This window comes from Paralichthys olivaceus, chromosome 12 (assembly GCF_024713975.1).
Source record: "Paralichthys olivaceus isolate ysfri-2021 chromosome 12, ASM2471397v2, whole genome shotgun sequence".
NCBI lineage: Eukaryota > Metazoa > Chordata > Actinopteri > Pleuronectiformes > Paralichthyidae > Paralichthys > Paralichthys olivaceus.
This window is the reverse complement of record NC_091104.1, coordinates 2,135,764-2,155,365: the sequence shown is the minus strand read 5'-3', so window position 1 is coordinate 2,155,365 and position 19,602 is coordinate 2,135,764. Positions and strand designations below refer to the sequence as shown.

Below are 19,602 nucleotides of genomic sequence, written 5' to 3'. Positions count from 1 at the left end.
CATATTGGTGAATGTCCATGGTCTGGAGATCAGCTGAGTGTTTCCATCTCCTGCAGCCACCTCCACCATCGGTGCTTGCAGGGTTGCATTCAAATCATAAATTGCCTCCTTCCCGGTTCGCCGTGGAGTATGTGAGTGGTGCATGATGGAGGCCTATCCACCTCCTCTGCTGCAACAAGGTCGAGGTCTGGATGGAGGTTAGGGACAGCTGGAGCTGCCGCCTGCGCCCTCTGCACCGGTAGCAGCTGAGTGTCCTGCTGGTCATCACACTGCACCGCTGCTGGCTGTAGTTGTCCTCTCGGTGGAGCTGAGTCCAGATCAGGGTCTAGTCGGACACACTGAGACTTGGAGATTAGTTCAATCCCTACCTTCTGTAAACTGTCCCTGATATTCACTTCAGTTAACCAAAATTCACACGCTCCAGTACAAATATCCCTACATTTCTTTTTTCCTTCTAATTTGTCCTCACTAACTCTACACTTACTATCACTTATTAACATATACTGAACATTAAGAAAAGAAAGTGGATTAGCATTATCCTTATCTTTCTTTCCTTTGCCAATGTTTAAACCCATTTCTCTAATAGGTTGTCTCAGCAGTTTTAACATAACTCTTATTTATCAATTTAAACTCCCCATTTGTTCAACAAAATACAAAATTTGGAGGACCAAAGTTATGCTGATATGGGAAAAGACATTTACAAATTCCCTAATTTATTTTAATCCGTTCTTTTTAATTTACTTTTGTTAAAAATGTGTTGTTAGGATTTTAATTTTAGGATTTAAGTCTTTCTTAATAACCTCAAAAAGCCAATTATACCCCTAATATACTTAAGTTTACTTAAATGTACTTACCTTTGGGGGTTGAGAACTTCTCTTAAAGCAGATTCATGGCAGTGTCGAGATGATCCTGGCTCAGGTCTCAGTCCTTCAGTCCCAGTCACATCTCCAGTGCAAAACTCTATTTACTATATTATATCATAGTTTGTTAAATCATGAACTCGACGTCAGAACCCAATATAACAAGTGTATTAAAATCAACAAACACTCCGTATATTCCTATTATTATATCTTGTATATATCCATACTCCTTAACTCTGTGACCTCCTCTCAGATCACCAACCTGCTTATTCTAATACCATACTCATTAGTTCCCAATTAACTATGTGACCTTCTCTAAGATCACTAAGAGGCTTATTCTATATTAACTCTGTGGTCTCCAAGACCACCCGTGATCTCCAAGATCACCCAAAGCTTCCTTGATTCTACATCGGTTCCAAACCTTGCCATGCCGACACGTCTGTCACTCACCCTGTGAGAGAACCGTTTCCCTTCTGAATTTGTCTTCCCAGAAAGACAGTGTCTTTGTGCTAATTGGTCCGCTGGATCACAGCAGTGAGAGCACTCTTTGGTTCTCAGGCATCAGGCCCTCACGTCTCTACCTTCTTTTGTCAAGGAGGTTGAGGTCCCAGACTCCCTGCGCAGTTTTACCTTTCAGCCCTGAGATCCAGAGTGTCTTCTCACAAGAGTGATCCTGCCGACAACACCAAAATTGTGGTGGCAATTTCTGTGAAACAAGCACAAAGTCAAACACTTCTTTCTGAAAGTTAAATTCAGCATCTGCAGATGGACTCATCAGTACACATCACCTGAATGGCATGCACAAATGAGCAAAGAACATAGGAGAATCAGTGTTCCTATAACTCGCAGCCCCCTCCCACTAAGCATGCAAAGGTATTTATTACCCTCCTGTAGTTTCTCTCAGTGGAGGAGATATCCTGTCCATTTGTTTACATGTTCTGTGGATGACCCCCCTGTGAGACCCCAGGTGTGAGATCCCAATCAGAGATACCAAGAGATACCATAAAGTTGTGGTTTCTCGAGGCCATAAAACTCAAGTCTCTTAAGCCACCATCATAAACCTTAAGGTTACCCTTTTAGATTACAATTTGGTCAACTCTTTGGTCAGTCATTCACATACATACATCATGCAATTAAACATACACAAATGTAAAAATTTCCATTGCAGGAGCAATGTAAGCCATGCTTTAGCATAAGGTCATATATCATCTGGGGCTCAGTGCATCGCACTGTGATCATGTTGGTGGCAGACCCAGGTGGCAACACTACCAGGCTGTGGGGTTCCTGTCAGGGTGACATGAAACAAACAAATGATTTGTGGAAAAGGAGTATATAAACTTTTCTTTTTTTTTTTTGAGAAAAAAAAAGTTTAAGAGAGGATGTGCTCAGTACTTACATGTCTGCAGGATAGCTTAAACATCATCCTATGGTCTGCAACGGTCAGCTCTTTTCTTAGGGTCCGACTGCACGCTTTCACCAATGCTACTGTCTTCATGACATTTTCGTAGAAGCTAACTCCTGGCTGAATCTCAGTGTATGTGACACTATATTGGTTGACAATTTCAGTCAATGGTTGTTTATCTGTCAACAATAACTCAAAAGCTCCAGAGCCCAATAGATTAAACGTCGGGTCTGCCCATAGCCTCTTCATTGTAGAGAACAGTTTGGCTATATAACTCCAAACACCAGCGCTGGATAGGTGAGCGCAAATAACTCTCAAATGCTGGGTCTCATTTTCTGTACAGTTCCACCTGCTCATGTACCACCAAGACCTGATGTGGCTTAATTGATGTGAGGCTGTGGCACACGGCACCATCGGACAACCACTGTCATGTACTCCATCATCTTAAAGCTTGTTGAGCAGACAGAGATCTGTTTCTGAGGAGAAACCAAGCACAGAACGATCTTTTCTGCTTTTATGCACTGATGAGGACCTTAAAATGTCCGTACAGATCTGAATCATCCCACTTCATAAATTTATCCAAACACCCCTTGTTTGTCTCACCAAGGTTTCTCATTTTTTTTAAACGAAAGGTGGTTGGATAAATTACAAAATATCTGGTTGGATATACAACATGTGATTGGATAAATGAGAAACCTGACCGGAGCAACAACGTCCGGTCGAATAAACGAGAGGTGGTCGGATAAATGAAAAAACATCTGGTTGGATATTGTGGTGGCAATTTCTGTGTCTCTTAAGCCACCATCATAAACCTTAAGGTTACCCTTTTTAGATTAACAATTTGGTCAACCATTGTCCACTCATGCAATTAAATGTAATTTCCATTACAGGTTAAAACAAATAGGAGAATGTAACAAACTTCAGGAGCTTGAAGTACCATTGTAATCTTTTTTTTTTTATTTTAACTGAATTTTGGAGAAGAAGATTGTCCTCAACTAGATGCATTGGATAATCCATAGTAGAAAACAGGAGAGCTGACAGAGAGCTTTTTCTTGCAGCATTCAATTCCATTGCCATCTTCTCCTGAGCCCCCTGTGCCTCGACAGCAACGGCAGCTGCCATCTCTTCCAGAGCCTCCTGTGTCTGGACAGCAGCGACAGTGTCAGCTGCCATCTCTTCCAGAGCCTCCTGTGTCTGGACAGCAGCGACAGCGTCAGCTGCCATCTCTTCCAGAGCCTCCTGTGTCTGGACAGGGAGAAGGAACTCTGTCACCTGGAGCCCCGTAAATCACCTTTCCTTTGCTACATGAACACAATCAGACACATTAGAAGACAGATACAAACGGAGGCTCAGAGGTGTGTGTGTGTGTGTGTGTTTGCATTAATGTGTGTGATACTTACAATAATCCAACAGGAGCCAGCCTCACCTCCAGGTGTTTGGTCAGCTTCACTGCTGGCACATTGTTGAACTGGAGACAAGAACAGACACAAAATAAGAGATAAGACAACCTGCATCCTCTGTGTCATCTGTCCCCTTGGTGTCAGAGAGTTAAAACCACAACCTGTTAGTTATAATAGTTTTCATCCAGGATTGTATCAGTGCCTCATCCATAAGCAAGTCATACACTATACTGAGCCTTTATAATCAGTATCAAAGTCCCCGTCTCTTCTCTGCCCACTTAAATACTTCTTATTCATCCAGTAATGAAATGTAACAGAATACTTTATATTAACAAAAGTAAAAGTAAAGTCACATTATTAAAACCTACTCTACTATAAGAAAAATAGGTCATTAAAATATTTGCATAAATACATTTGGTCAGAAGTATAAATGCATGTATATCTGCATGTATATCTGTATGTATGTATATGTATGTATATATATATATATATATATATATATATAGTATTTTTATAAATGCGATTTTAATTTTATTTTGGTAAATCATTTGTTTTATTATACAGTGGTATGAAAAAGTTTGGGCACCCCTGATCATTTTCAAGATTTTCCTTTATGTATCATTGGTTGTTCGGAACAGCAATTTCAATTAAATATATCATATAGCAGACAAACATAGTGATATTTAAGAAGTGAAATGAAGTTTATAGGATTTACAGAAAGTGTGCAATAATTACTTAAACAAAAGTAGGCAGGTGCATAAATTTGGGCACCCCAACAGAAAAATTACATCAATATTTAGTAGATCCTCCTTGTGCAGAAATAACAGCCTCTAAACGCTTCCTATAGCTTCCAATGAGGGTCTGGATTCTGGTCGAAGGTATTTTTGACCATTCTTCTTTACAAAACATCTCCAGTTCAGTCAGGTTTGATGGTTTCCAAGCATGGACAGCCCGCTTTAAAACAGACCACAGATTTTCAATGATATTCAGGTCTGGGGACTGAGATGACCATTCCAGAACGTTGTTCTTGTTCCTCTGCATGAATGCTTTGGTAGAATTTGAGCAGTGTTTAGGGTCGTTGTCTTGTTGAAGTATCCAGCCCCGGCACAACTTCAACTTTGTCACTGATTCTTGAACATTGTTCGCAAGAATTTACTGATACTGACTGGAATCCATGGGACCTTCAACTTTAACAAGATTGCCAGTACCTGCACTGGCACACAGCCCCACAGCATGATGGAACCACCACCAAATTTAACTGTGGGTAGCAAGTGTTTGTCTTGGAATGTTGTGTTCTTCTTCCGCCATGCATACCACCCCTTGTTATGTCCAAATAACTCAATTTTAGTTTCATCAGTCCACAGCAGCTTATTCCAAAATGAAGCTGGCTTGTCCAAATGTGCTTTAGCATACCTCAAGCGACTCTTTTTGAGGCATGGGCGCAGAAAAGGCTTCTGCCACATTACTCTCCCATACAGCATCTCCTTGTGCAAAGTGCGCTGAATAGTTGAACGATGCACAGTGACACCATCTGCAGCAAGATCATGTTGTAGGTCTTTGGAGCTGGTCTGTGGGTTGAGTTTGACTGTTCTCACCATCCTTCGCCTCTGCTTATCTGAGATTTTTCTTGGCCTGCCACTACTGGCCTTAACTAGAACTGTGCCTGTGGTCTTCCATTTCCTCACTATGTTCCTCACAGTGGAAACTGACAGCTGAAATCTCTGAGCTAGCTTTTTGTATCCTTCCCCTAAAGCATGATGTTGAACAATCTTTGTTTTCAGGTCATTTGACAGTTGTTTTGAGGCTCCCATGTTGCCAGTCTTCAGAGAAGATGCAAAGAGGAGAACAACTTGCAACTGGCCACCTTAAATTCCCTTTCTCATGATTGGCTTCACCTGTGTATGTAGTTCAAGGGTCAATGAGCTTACCAAACAAATTTAGTGTTCCAATAATTAGTGCTAAAGGTATTCAAATCATAAAACAACAAGGGTGCCCAAATTTATGCACCTGCCTACTTTTGTTTAAGTAATTATTGCACACTTTCTGTAAATCCTATGAACTTCATTTCACTTCTTAAATATCACTGTGTTTGTCTGCTATATGATATATTTAATTGAAATTGCTGTTCCGAACAACCAATGATACATAAAGGAAAATCTTGAAAATGATCAGGGGTGCCCAAACTTTTTCATACCACTGTATTTCTAATATCTATTTGGTATGTATCATAATGCATTTATCAACAATGAACTGGTGTCTTTCTTGTTTTGCACAAGTTAAATCTGGATATATAGATGTGTCATGATGTCAAGAATTATAGTTAGAGAACAGTTTTAGAAGTGTGGTCATAGACACAGCTGGATGAGGTTTGTGTGACACAGAGTCTCAAACCTACAAAGCAAAGACACATACTCTCTTTTCAACGTTGGGGTCAACGACTGCACAGTCAGGAGTTTCGAGCTCAGCAACAGCGTTTAGTGTCTGTTCCGTCTTCGAAAGCTTGACATACGGCATGTCATCATCCTGCTAGCTCTCACATTTTCTCTTTCTGTGGAAAAACAGAAAAAACACAGAAAGCATGAATTACCAATGTTTAAAACTGTGAGGAAAGAAAAGAACATGAAAGCATCTCAATCAAAGAAATATAAATTCATGACAGCAAAGGTGACTGTGAACTAGTCAGGCAGACTTACTGTGAGTGGCGGTTGTTCACGGGAAAAGGAAGTCTGTCTCCTGGAGCCCCGTAAACCCCCTTTCCTTTGCTACATAAACACAATCAGACACATAAGAAGACAAATAGAAACAGTAGCTCAGAGGTGTGTTTGTGTGTGTTTGCATTAATGTGTGTGATACTTACAATAATCCAACAGGAGCCAGCCTCACCTCCAGGTGTTTGGTCAGCTTCCCTGATGGCACATTGTTGAACTGGAGACAAGAACAGACACAAAATAAGAGATAAGACAACCTGCATCCTCTGTGTCATCTGTCCCCTTGGTGTCAGAGAGTTAAAACCACCACCACACACATTTATACCTAACCCAGCCTTGTATAATCTCTGTCCTGATCTTAATATTGTCCTCCTGAACATGATGAACCAAAGATGAATAATATCTGTAACCTGTAGTTGCTCTGTGGTGTTTCCCAGAACTCTAAAGCACAGCACTATCACTGACACCACTGATTCTTTAATCAACCACAGAAGAAATCAATCATGCACAGTTTTTACAATTTAATGAAAGAAGAATTTCTTTGTGCCAAACGGGAGGTTTCTACCAATGTAAACGTTTCTATACTCGGTCAGGTTCACTACTCTGAGTACTCATGAATTACCCCATCCTCCATTAATAAGTATCTTTCTTGATACAGGTATTGATAAAGTTCCTCTGAATCGCTCTCTAACCTATAGTTAGTACCTTACCTGTGTCTGGATGTGAGGCCCTGCCTGGCTGAACACGGGGCCTGACTGCAGGACACTTGCTGGTAGTTTATGGCAGCAGCCAGTTCACCATTGGGTTTCAGGAGGATGCTGCTCCAAGCTGAGAGGTGATGCTATTGGGGGGGGGGGGGGTCCTCATCAGAACCAGTCCAGTTGAACAAGTCATGCCATTCCTGAGCAGGGACATCTTGAGGAAGTGGATGGTTATTTGTGCCCTCTGACAATTTGTTGACCACTGCCCAGACCATGTCCAACAACTCTTTGTCGTCCATCTCCTCCAAAGTAAGCAACAAGCTTACATGCTGATAAATACAAATGAATGATCCAATATTATCATGTATTATGAAATAAAACTAAACAAGTGTAACCCTTCTGAGAGGAAAAGAGAATAGTACTGAAAAATAGTAACTAGGTTCAATAACCAGTGAAATCAGAAGTTCTAAGATCGACTATGGAGCCCAGGATTGATCAAACGATGACGCAGGAGTATACGCTTCCCTATTTATTACAGGATGGGAAGGATGAATAAAAACATCAATCACACAAATTATCACAACTCTTACCCGGGTAAGTATAGAAAATAAAAAATAAAATAAAGTTTTGCAGCTGCATTTTTTCTAAAGTTCAGTTCACCTGTTTTCAGTCACTGTTCAGTCAACACCGTGAAGGTGGAAAATCAGTCCCACCGCACTGTTGCGTGGATGGTGTGTGTGTGTGTGTGTATGTAAAGTGTAAAAGGATTCAGGTTCCACGGCGTAGTATCTCTAAGTATCCTCCAGGGTCTGGCTCGCCATCAAACTTTGACTGGCTCCAACATCCAGGTAGGTCAAAAATGGGTCCATCAAAAAACCTGACCTACGATAAGTTGGATCAGAGCATTCATCTTAATTTTCTCAAATCTCAAAAAATGAATTATAGTACATTAATCATGTTAAATCTACATAAACTCTTTATCAATAGAGAATAGGCCTGGTCCGATAATCAATAAATCAATTAATCGCACGATAAATTAAAATGAACTCGATAATTTTTCCGGCCTCGATTTATTGCCATGTGCATGCGCGATTTTTTTCTTACTCCCGCGTTTAGATAATACAGGTTTGAAATTGTGAATAATTATCACTTGATTGACACGTGACTTCACTGTTAGCTCGTCACTCTGGCTGTTAGCCTGTGGTCTGCTCGGCTTCACCTGAGCTAACAGGCTAATCCCTGTCACCGAACGCGACCGGGTCTGGGGAGGAGTTTTCACTCACATGTGAATATTATTGTTTGTTGTTCGGCTGATTGTCCTGACGGAGAAGTGTCTGTGGTGTGTAAAGTACTGCCTTTTATTTACGTGTCAGTAGTGATGAGCAGGTATCATTGTCTCTGTACCTGGCTGGTTAGCTTAGCTCCGCTAACCTCCAGGCAACATACCAGCAGTAATGGCAATGCTAACTGGAGCGGCATGACATGAAGCGGTTCACACAGCGGAGAGAGGAGCGTTAGAGTTTATGGTGATAAATCTTTTAAACTGAAGGCGACTGTGTGTTTAGTGAATGAGCTCCACCAAGTTAGATATTTAACGTTATGTAAAGTTGTTCAGCTCCCCAACCTATTTGGCTTGACAACGTTACTGTGGGTAACTTCAGTAATAATGTTTTATTAGATTATTGGTTCAGAAATAACGTTAGTGCAGCTGCTGCAGTGTGAAACTTGTTGAGCTGGACTTTATTTATGAATGAACAGTTTACCTACCAGGTATAGACCTGTTTTCATAACTTACTAACAATTAAAGCAAATGATTGCACATGATGCATTACATTATAAATGCAATACTTTTAATGTGAAAGAACTCCATACTGCACATTCATTGTAGTACACTGTTTAATCCCAAACCATATTCAAATACATAGTTGAATATCCACAGAATATAAGGACATAGACTTTGTTTGAAAGTAACACTTATCTCGGCAATAATGCCATACTTTAAGTTTCCTGTCATTTTATTAGGGACGGACGAACCTGAGGGACACAGCTGTGCTGACCGTGTTCTGTCTCTTATGACAAAAAAGAAAAGACTTTTTATCTAAAGTTTATCAAATCAGAAAGTAAAAGATGAACATTGTTGTGATAACAGTGTTCATTTTACCAACCATAATGGATATAGAAATTGACTCAATATTATTAACATGTTGACCAGCCTGAAGCTGCCGATCTCCACCTTGTTGCTGCTGCCACAGTGGATTCAGAGGACATCAGGTGTTGCAGTGCTTCATGTAATGAAATGAAAAAAGTCACGTTAAAGGATGTTTTATGCTGAAATCATTGTCATATCTGTAGATATTAAGGAACAGAGGAGAAACACGATTATTTACAGATACTGTACAATACAATAGCCTACAATAATTTTTACACATGTAATATGAGCTGTGTTAAGCAGCCAAGACTGGTACTTATAGTTTATTCTGTGTTCAGCAGGTGGAAGCACCACAGATTTCAGCCAAACTGATGTACTAAAAAAAGTAAACATTGTACAAAAAAATGTCTTTCTACTAGGGCTGGGCAAAACGATTATTTTTCTAATCGATTAATCTAGCAAATATTTTTTCGATGCATCGATTAATCTAATGATTAATTTTTAAATTCGATTCAATTTCGATTCGATTCGATTAGCGATTATTTTCCCATAATTTGACCTATATAGCAATTTACATATGCTAATTTATGTATCTCAATGAAAAAACACAAATTTATTCATTCCAATACATTTTTATTGCTCTTAATTACAAATTCCAAAATAAAATTCAAGTAATGAATACAGTAGTGCAATCTGATACCACCATAGCAAGTGGCCTCATGTCTTTCACAATCATAGATAGGACGCTCTCAGTCAGTACATCAGCCTCCTGGGGGGTGCAGGGGGTTGTTTTTTTCTTCTGAAAGTAGTCCTCCACACTTTTCTGCTTATTCCTGAAAACATACAGAGGTATGAAAAAGTTTGGGCACCCCTGATCATTTTCAAGATTTTCCTTTATGTATCGTTGGACAGCAATTTCAATTAAATATATCATATAGCAGACAAACACAGTGATATTTAAGAAGTGAAATGAAGTTTATAGGATTTACAGAAAGTGTGCAATAATTACTTAAACAAAAGTAGGCAGGTGCATAAATTTGGGCACCCTTGTTGTTTTATTGATTTGAATACCTTTAGCACTAATTATTGGAACACTAAATGTGTTTGGTAAGCTCATTGACCCTTGACCTACATACACAGGTGAAGCCAATCATGAGAAAGGGAATTTAAGGTGGCCAGTTGCAAGTTGTTCTCCCCTTTGCATCTTCTCTGAAGACTGGCAACATGGGAGCCTCAAAACAACTGTCAAATGACCTGAAAACAAAGATTGTTCAACATCATGGTTTAGGGGAAGGATACAAAAAGCTAGCTCAGAGATTTCAGCTGTCAGTTTCCACTGTGAGGAACATAGTGAGGAAATGGAAGACCACAGGCACAGTTCTAGTTAAGGCCCGTAGTGGCAGGCCAAGAAAAATCTCAGATAAGCAGAGGCGAAGGATGGTGAGAACAGTCAAACTCAACCCACAGACCAGCTCCAAAGACCTACAACATGATCTTGCTGCAGATGGTGTCACTGTGCATCGTTCAACTATTCAGAGCACTTTGCACAAGGAGATGCTGTATGGGAGAGTAATGCGGCAGAAGCCTTTTCTGCGCCCATGCCACAAAAAGAGTCGCTTGAGGTATGCTAAAGCACATTTGGACAAGCCAGCTTCATTTTGGAATAAGGTGCTGTGGACTGATGAAACTAAAATTGAGTTATTTGGACATAACAAGGGGCGGTATGCATGGCGGAAGAAGAACACAGCATTCCAAGACAAACACTTGCTACCCACAGTTAAATGTTGGTGGTTCCATCATGCTGTGGGGCTGTGTGGCCAGTGCAGGTACTGGCAATCTTGTTAAAGTTGAAGGTCGCATGGATTCCAGTCAGTATCAGCAAATTCTTGCGAACAATGTTCAAGAATCAGTGACAAAGTTGAAGTTGCGCCGGGGCTGGATACTTCAACAAGACAACGACCCTAAATACTGCTCAAATTCTACCAAAGCATTCATGCAGAGGAACAAGTACAACGTTCTGGAATGGTCATCTCAGTCCCCAGACCTGAATATCATTGAAAATCTGTGGTCTGTTTTAAAGCAGGCTGTCCATGCTCGGAAACCATCAAACCTGACTGAACTGGAGATGTTTTGTAAAGAAGAATGGTCAAAAATACCTTCAACCAGAATCCAGACCCTCATTGGAAGCTATAGGAAGCGTTTAGAGGCTGTTATTTCTGCACAAGGAGGATCTACTAAATATTGATGTAATTTTTCTGTTGGGGTGCCCAAATTTATGCACCTGCCTACTTTTGTTTAAGTAATTATTGCACACTTTCTGTAAATCCTATAAACTTCATTTCACTTCTAAAATATCACTATGTTTGTCTGCTATATGATATATTTAATTGAAATTGCTGTTCCGAACAACCAACGATACATAAAGGAAAATCTTGAAAATGATCAGGGGTGCCCAAACCTTTTCATACCACTGTAAATCACACACACAGCGCACAGATTAATAAAAATAATTAAAAAAAATATTAATTATATATAAATAATACAAATAATAATAATAATAGTAGGATTTTAATATATCCTAATCATACTGTCTATTACCATCGTTTAAATCAGCAAGTAATCAAATCCTATGTGTGTAGTTGAGCTGTCACGGCATGACAGTGACCAATTACAAAATGAAAATTACAAAACAACAATGTATGTAGTACAGGACTTAAGTGCAAAACAAAGCAGGCAGACAAAAAAACAAAAAACAAAATTCAGAAATAAAAACCAACAAAACAAAGAGCAGCTTATATCAGTTTTGAGTTTGAGGAGGGTGTGTATGTGAGTGAGTGGGTGTGCGTGCATGTGTACGTGGGGGTGTTTGGATGAATGACAGGGTACGTTATGATGTTTAATGTTATAATACGGTATTAAAATGTGACGACTCATTGCGTAATATAATATGTACAACAAAACAAACAAGAAAAGAAAAAAAAGTTACTTAAAACTTACTGTGTTTTTTCATCTGCACAAGCTGCTCCTGGATGCCGCCTTTTGAGGTGCTGGTGCATAGCCGTCGTGCTTTTATGATAGGCCATTTCCATTTTACAAAGACGACAAACAACAGAGTCGCTCCCTTTCACTGTAAAATAGTCCCATACCTTCGAAATACGTGTTCTTTTTTTGCTGAGTTCAGCTTCAGCTGACTCACTGGCGTTGCTGCTGCCGCTACTCGCTGCCGCCATTTTTTGTTTTGGTCGGACGACGCATCGACGTACAGTTTTTGCGTCGACTTATTTTTTGCGTCGACGTAATCGATGACGTCGACGCGTCGCCCCAGCCCTACTTTCTACCACATCTGTAATAACCGAATGAGCAAGGTGAGCCCATCAACACGGACGAGCCAGTTCAAAAGTGGTGGCAACAAAAAAAAGCAACACAACAAACTCGCATGCCCACCTAAAGCACAACCACCCGACCCAGTGTTCCCAGCTGGGGAAAAAAAAGTGCACCTCAAGATGCAGAGCCTTCGTCCCGAAAGTCAAGACTCACTGAGGCGTTTGGTCGACAAAGTTAATATAAATGGAGCAAAAATGGTAGTTCGCTGCATCGCAAAAGAAATGCTGCCCTTTAGTACAGCTGAAAAGCCAGCATTGAGAGAGATGCTGCAAACGTTTGACAGACAGACAAAACGAATTGCCTGCGAGAAAATACATGTCACAAACGGCCTAAATGTTCAGTATTTATTGAAGTGCAATTTTGTTAATCGAGACTTGATAAGCCATTTTATTTATTGTCTTGGTTGTGTGTGGTTTTATATTTGAGTGCTGTTTTTGCTAACAGAGACTGAGAGTCCATTTTATTCTTTGTTTGTTTTATTTATTTAGGATATTTCAACATTCCTGAAATTACAATTACGATGGTAAAAAAATCACTGAAAAATAAAAGTTTATTGTATTTGAAAGGGTGTGCATTATTATGATATATTATCATGTTGACAATCATATCATTTATCGGCAATAATTCGTGGGACAATATATCGTCCAGCAAAATTTGTTATCGTCCCAGGCCTAATAGAGAATAACAATTTTACTCAATTACTGTTGCAACATGCTATCACCATGTTCAGTAATAAAATAAGCAACACTCAAAATATCACATTATGTTATTGAAATAATCTTCCTCACTCCAAATCAACAGTATCAAAATATCCTGTGCTCTTTACATCGTAATTAGCACATAAAACAATATCAATCATCTAGAAAGAAAAACATGTAATGTGCACAGCTAATAAAATATGGCTGGATGAGCTTAGAATGCACAAATAAGGTGCTAAACACACACATAATACAGCTCTATGTGCAACAAAGGAGCAAACAAATGTCTCACAATGCACCTTTAAAATGTCGGATCAGGGCTTCAGCATTAATGTGTGGTGTGTCGTAGTGTGTCTCTCTCGCGCCAATCAGCACCGGAGCTAGTGCTCCGATGTTAGCTCCTATGCTAACGGTTTAACTCATTGCATTAGCTATTAGCCTTTAGCACATCAAGACGGCCGCTCACCGATGCGTTTCTCTTCCCGAGAGGTTCCTCCGACTGTGCTCACACAGGTCCTGGTCGTCCCGGGAGATTTCTTCGGCAGCTTTTCCGAGTCTGATCCACTTTTCTTGTTTTATCTTCCTATGGTGAGTGTCTGTTTAATGCGCCTTGCTCTCTCTCTTCCCGGCAACTTCAGAGGAAGTGAACCTGCTCCGATCAGCTCAATGGGCGGGGCTTCTTTTCTGATTGGGTGACAGACCGTCTCCAACCCGTCTCCTTCAAACTAAAACTCTCTATAAATTATTTTATTATGGTTCTATCTCTCCTTTTAGATAAACATCTGTTTTTTATTATTAACCAAAACGTAGTATTAAATGAATTGATTTTTCCACCATGAATTTCACTTTTCTTCATTCAATCAACTAATTTATTGTTTTTAATACAGATTTTTAACCTGGGTTACACAAGAATCTAATACTTTTATTTAGAAGCTTTTTTGTTGTGATATTTTTTCACTGTGATTTTGAGCTAAATGGAGATATGGACACTTCCTATGCTTCTATATACTATATACTATACATCCACTGTCATGATTACACCTGATTTCTTTGGAACTATGTTCTTTCAGATACAAATAAAAAAATCTATTCTATAGTTATCTTACAGGATCACATAACTGCCTCGTCCATAAGCAACTCATATACTTTACCACACACATTTATACCTAACCCAGCCTTGTATAATCTCTGTCCTGATCTTAATATTGTCCTCCTGAACATGATGAACCAAAGATGAATAATATCTGTAACCTGTAGTTGCTCTGTGGTGTTTCCCAGAACTCTAAAGCACAGCACTATCACTGACACCACTGATTCTTTAAACAACCACAGAAGAAATCAATCATTTAATATTTTTGCGCTCCCTATTTCCCTTATAATATAATCCCTTAGCTGTAGTTATCTAAAAAAAATCCTAATTTTTTAATCCATACATTTCTCTAAGGTCCTGAAAAGACATTATGTTTCATTGCAGTGATTCCCTTCCTCTCCCAGTTCCTGTATGTCAGGTCACTCAAGTTTGGCTTGAATCTTTCATCATATGCAATCCAGCTCAACAATCTCACTTTCTTTTCCAATCTATGCCTTTTATTGAAATCAGCCCAGATAGTCAGTGTGTGGGAGGTTATTGGATCTATTGAACCTTTTAGTAGTTTTTATCAATGTAATGTTGCCCAAAAGGGATTGCACTGGTTTGTTAGCCACCCTCATCTCAATCTCTTTCCATTTGGAGTTATAATGCTTGTCACACCACTTGACCAAGTTGTGCTGCCTCATAATAATCCTTTAAATTTGGGAGTGCCATACCCCCCCGATTCTTAGCCAGTTGTAGCGTGCTATATTTTATTCTTGGTTTTTTACCACTCCAAATGAACCGCGATATCATTTTGTCCCAGGTTTTAAATCTTTCTAACTGTATCTTGACAGTAAGGGATTGGAAGAAATACAATAGCCTCAGGAAAATGTTCATTTTAATAATGTCAATCTTTGAACTGAACTCCAGTGATATGGTCGACCATCTCTCAATATCCTCTTAATTTGTATATGAATCTGATCACAATGAAAACATGGCTGGAATTATCTTCTGAAGATGGCTTATCTGTTTTGTTAGGGTTACCCCAAGATATTTTATGCTTTCTGAGTTCCATTTCCATTTATAAGCATTTGTAATTTCTTGGGAAGGGGTATAATTAAAAGCCAGAATCTGTGTTTTATTCACATTTGTTTTATATAATGAGTGGTCTCCGTATATACTTATATACTTAAATGTGTTAGGCTTGTATCAGGTCTTTCTAAATATATTATTACATCGTCTGCAAACAGACTTATTACATGTTTTTGTTTTTTAATATGTATTCCCTTTATTTCCTCACACTGTCTTATAGCCTGCGCCAGAGGTTCAATGTATAAGTCAAAGAGGAGAGGGGACAGGCAACATCCTTGGCGTGTTCCCCTCTGTAGCTTTATGCTTTTTGTTAGACTACCATTCATTTTTATTCTAGCTATAGCATTCTGGTTTATTGTATTGCTGCATTTAATGGCGAAAGCCTTTTCGCCATCAAGACTCAGCAATAGCCTTAGTTTCCTTCATTTGTATCGAGTTTACTATTTGCAGGGTCCTTCTTATGTTCGCTAATGTTTGTCGTCCCGTAGTAAATCCAGTTTGGTTCTCGTCAATTAATTCTGTCATGAAATTCTGATCTCTCCTTGCTATAATGGATGTGTATATGTTGTAATCTACATTGAGCATAGAAATGGGTCTGTAATTGTTACTATATTCTGCGTCTTTACCCTCCTTGGGGATTACAGATATGATTGCTTCATTACATGAGGGTGGCAATCTACCTTCCTTAAGGGCAGTGGCGGTTCTACATTGAGTTACTCCCCGGGCGAGGGGTGTTATATAAAGTAGAGTAATGTGTATAGTCTTTTTCCCTCGGATGCAGTTCAAGCCATACATCAACCAGTCCATGTTCCTTCAATGACATGTTTACAAATTTAGATATATGTGTCTTATTTCTTTTTATACTTGTTGTGTCTACCCTATGATCCATTATCATATTAAAAATCACCAGCACATATCACTATACCTTCAGATTTTAAGGCCATGACTGGGAATAATGATTTAAAGAATTGTTTAGTACTCTCTGGAGGGGTGTCACAGTCTGGCGTTTCTCTGCTGTTCTTTTCAATCATTTCACATGAGGCAGGTTTGGTGAAACAAGTTAACTTTATTGTCTGTGTCTGCAACACACACATGGAACACAGTCATTCAATGCTGGGGAATCTGCATCTGCCTAACACGTGATCGTATAGTTTTTTACTAATTGAATTTACTTCTATGACAAAACATACCTGCAACACACACATGGAACACAGTCATCTATAAAAGAAAAGTTACAAAAATAGCATATTATTAAACACTAAATCAACCAAAATCAACTAAAACACTGACAGACAGCAAGACACAACTTACTCAATGCTGGGGAATCTGTATCTGAGATAAAAAAGGTGTGCCACACTTTAATCCCCAGCAGTTCCTGTTGTACAACTTCAAAATAAAATAAACACGTCAAAATAAAAGAAATACATACAAAACTATGACTGAGCTCCACGTTGGACAGGATTTTATCTTTCAACATATTTACACCGTTACAGGGGCATATACATTAATTAAGGTAACCATCTCTTCCTGTAGTTTCCCCTTCACTATAATATATCGTCCTTCTGTATCCTTGATTTCTTTTAGACATTCAAATTTTGTTGAGTTTTGTATAAGTATAGCCAAACCTCTTTTGTTCCTATGTTTACAAGTACTGTAATAGGTGTTTCTAAAACCAAATTTCTTCAGCTTTTCATGCTCTTCCTGGGAAAGGTGTGTTTCCTGCATGAAGATAACTTGAGCCTTAAGTTTTCTCATTTTCAAAATTATCTTAGTCCTTTTAATTGGATTATTTAACCCATTAACATTTAACAACACTAACGATATGCTGTTCATTTATAGCTTTGGAAAATGGCATTATACTCCATGATATATATATATATATATATATATATATATATATATATATATACATACATATATTATATACCATGAGAACAAACAATAGCCAAAAGAACATTGAGCAACTCAGCAATAAAAAAAAAATCGAACTAAGAATACATCAGTAGGCACTTGCCCCCAACGTTTCTCCCGTGGGTTGAGGGGAAATTCAGATGAAATATGGGGGCCCCTCCTTAGTGAGGTCCATTCTTGTTATCCAGATTCTCTTGAGCATCTGTCTCATTAATTCAATTCAATTCAATTTTTTTTATATAGCGCCAATTCATAATTTACATTATCTCAAGGCACTTTACATTTAAAGTTCAAGACCTTAAAACAATATTAACGTAGAGAAACCCAACAGTTCCCACAATGAGCAAGCACTGTGGGGAGGAAAAACTCCCTCATTAACAGGGAGAAACCTCTGGCAGAACCAGGCTTAATGTGGGCGGTCATCTGCCTCGACCAGTTGGGGTGAGGAAAGAAAAGTAAGGGGGGAGGAAAGGAGAGATGGGTGGAAAGTGGGGGAGAGAAGAGAGAGATGAGGTGGAGAGAGAGAGACCGGGAACAAATGGGCACCATCAGTATCAGGGCTGACTATAACAATAACAATGTAGTGATCTACAACAGGATTATATATATTAATGAATTACTGAGTTATTGTAATTAATGATAACAATGGTGATGGTAGTCGTTGTTGTCCTGCAGTCCCGGTGCCAGAGTTATCTGAAACGAGAGAGAGAGAAGAGCCAGAGGGACTATGGGAGGACAAAGTGACACTTTGACATGATGACATGTTAAAACTAATAAATAAATAAATAAACAGGTGTGGGGGGGCAGAGAGACAGAGAGACAGAGGGAAGTGACGAAGTGCTCAGTGCATAATGGGAGTTCCCCCAGCAGTTTAAACCTATAGCAGCACAACTAAGGGATGGTTCAGGACTCACCTGATCCAGCCCTAACTATAGGCTTTGTCAAAGAGGAAGGTTTTTAGTTTTACTTTAAATGTTGGGACAGTGTCTGCCTCCCGAACCCAGATTGGGAGCTGGTTCCATCAGAGAGGAGCCTGATAGCTAAATGTTCTACCTCCTGCTCTACTCTTACAGACTTTTGGAACCACTAGAGAGCCTGTGTTTTGGGAACAAAGTGATCATTATAGCTCACACATACAGCGTCCGATCAGTCCTAACAGTGAAGACTGAAGACCTATATACAATCTCTTAGACTATTTGTCTTCAGTGTCTAACATGTGTTATCTTTCACTTACTTATTCATTTAGATGCACTTACATACTTTATTTGTCCATTCCTCTGTATTTCTGTAGTTTATGTTTTGCTTGTGTTGCGGTGTCCTCTTTGTTTCCTACCTGTTGCCATGGCCACGGGCCGGTGTCCCAGTGTATCCTCATTCTGGCCATGGGTGTCTGGAAATGGATTCCTCTCTCTTTTAAAACTTTTTTAATTCCTGCGTACTCCTTTCTTTTCTGAATTATTTCCGTGGCATAGTCACATTATTGGAAATAGTATTAGTTAGGTGATAAGTTGTAACATCATGTCCCAATTGGAGATTAGCCATGCTGCACTGCTGCTGTGCCTGTGGAACAAAGAAGAAATGAACAATTAAGCCACAGTATCACTAATTCCAGCTCTGTCCAACAATCCATATATAATAGCTCCAAAGACTCCTGGAAGAGACACTGTCCTACCCTGAAGAGCAGTCATCCACAGGAGGCAAACACAAAAGGTGGCCATCTCACAGCCCCAGTGGTGTGACTACTCTTGGAGATTCTCCCATCACAGTGTCTTCTCCATGCAGTCTCTCTGAATCTTCATTTGACGTGGCTGGCTGGAGGGGTGCGTGGACCAGTTCACATGTGAGAACAAAGCCTTTGCAGGGACTGGAGAATATGCTCTGCCTTTTGGGTGAGGATAAATCCATATTTAGGCGAAAAAAATGGATGCGACTAAAGAGGAGATGGAGAGCCCCTCATCAGCAGCGATCACTTAAATAACGTTGACTGTTGTGCTCTGCTCCACGTGGAGTCAAAATAATGTTAGTATTAATGACTTTGCCTCATACAGAGCACCAAAAATGTTGTAATTATGTACTTTCCCTTGCGCGGGGTATGATGATGTACTTTCCTTCATGCAGGGCACCATTAAATGGTGTGCTTTTGGGCATTCAATAAATGTGGCTATCAGAGAAATATTAAATATTAATATTAAAAATATTAATATTAAACTGATAAAGGATAAATC

General features: G+C 39.3%; 1 long non-coding RNA gene across 1 annotated transcript; it reads right to left on the bottom strand.

Annotated features, from left to right (window-relative positions):
- Positions 1 to 17,596: 17,596 nt before the first annotated feature.
- On the bottom strand, positions 17,597 to 19,360 carry LOC138412388 (uncharacterized). Its single transcript, XR_011244790.1, has 2 exons — positions 19,050 to 19,360; positions 17,597 to 18,937 (listed from the first exon to the last, which is right to left on the bottom strand). It is a non-coding gene; the product is annotated as an uncharacterized lncRNA (long non-coding RNA).
- Positions 19,361 to 19,602: the final 242 nt, after the last annotated feature.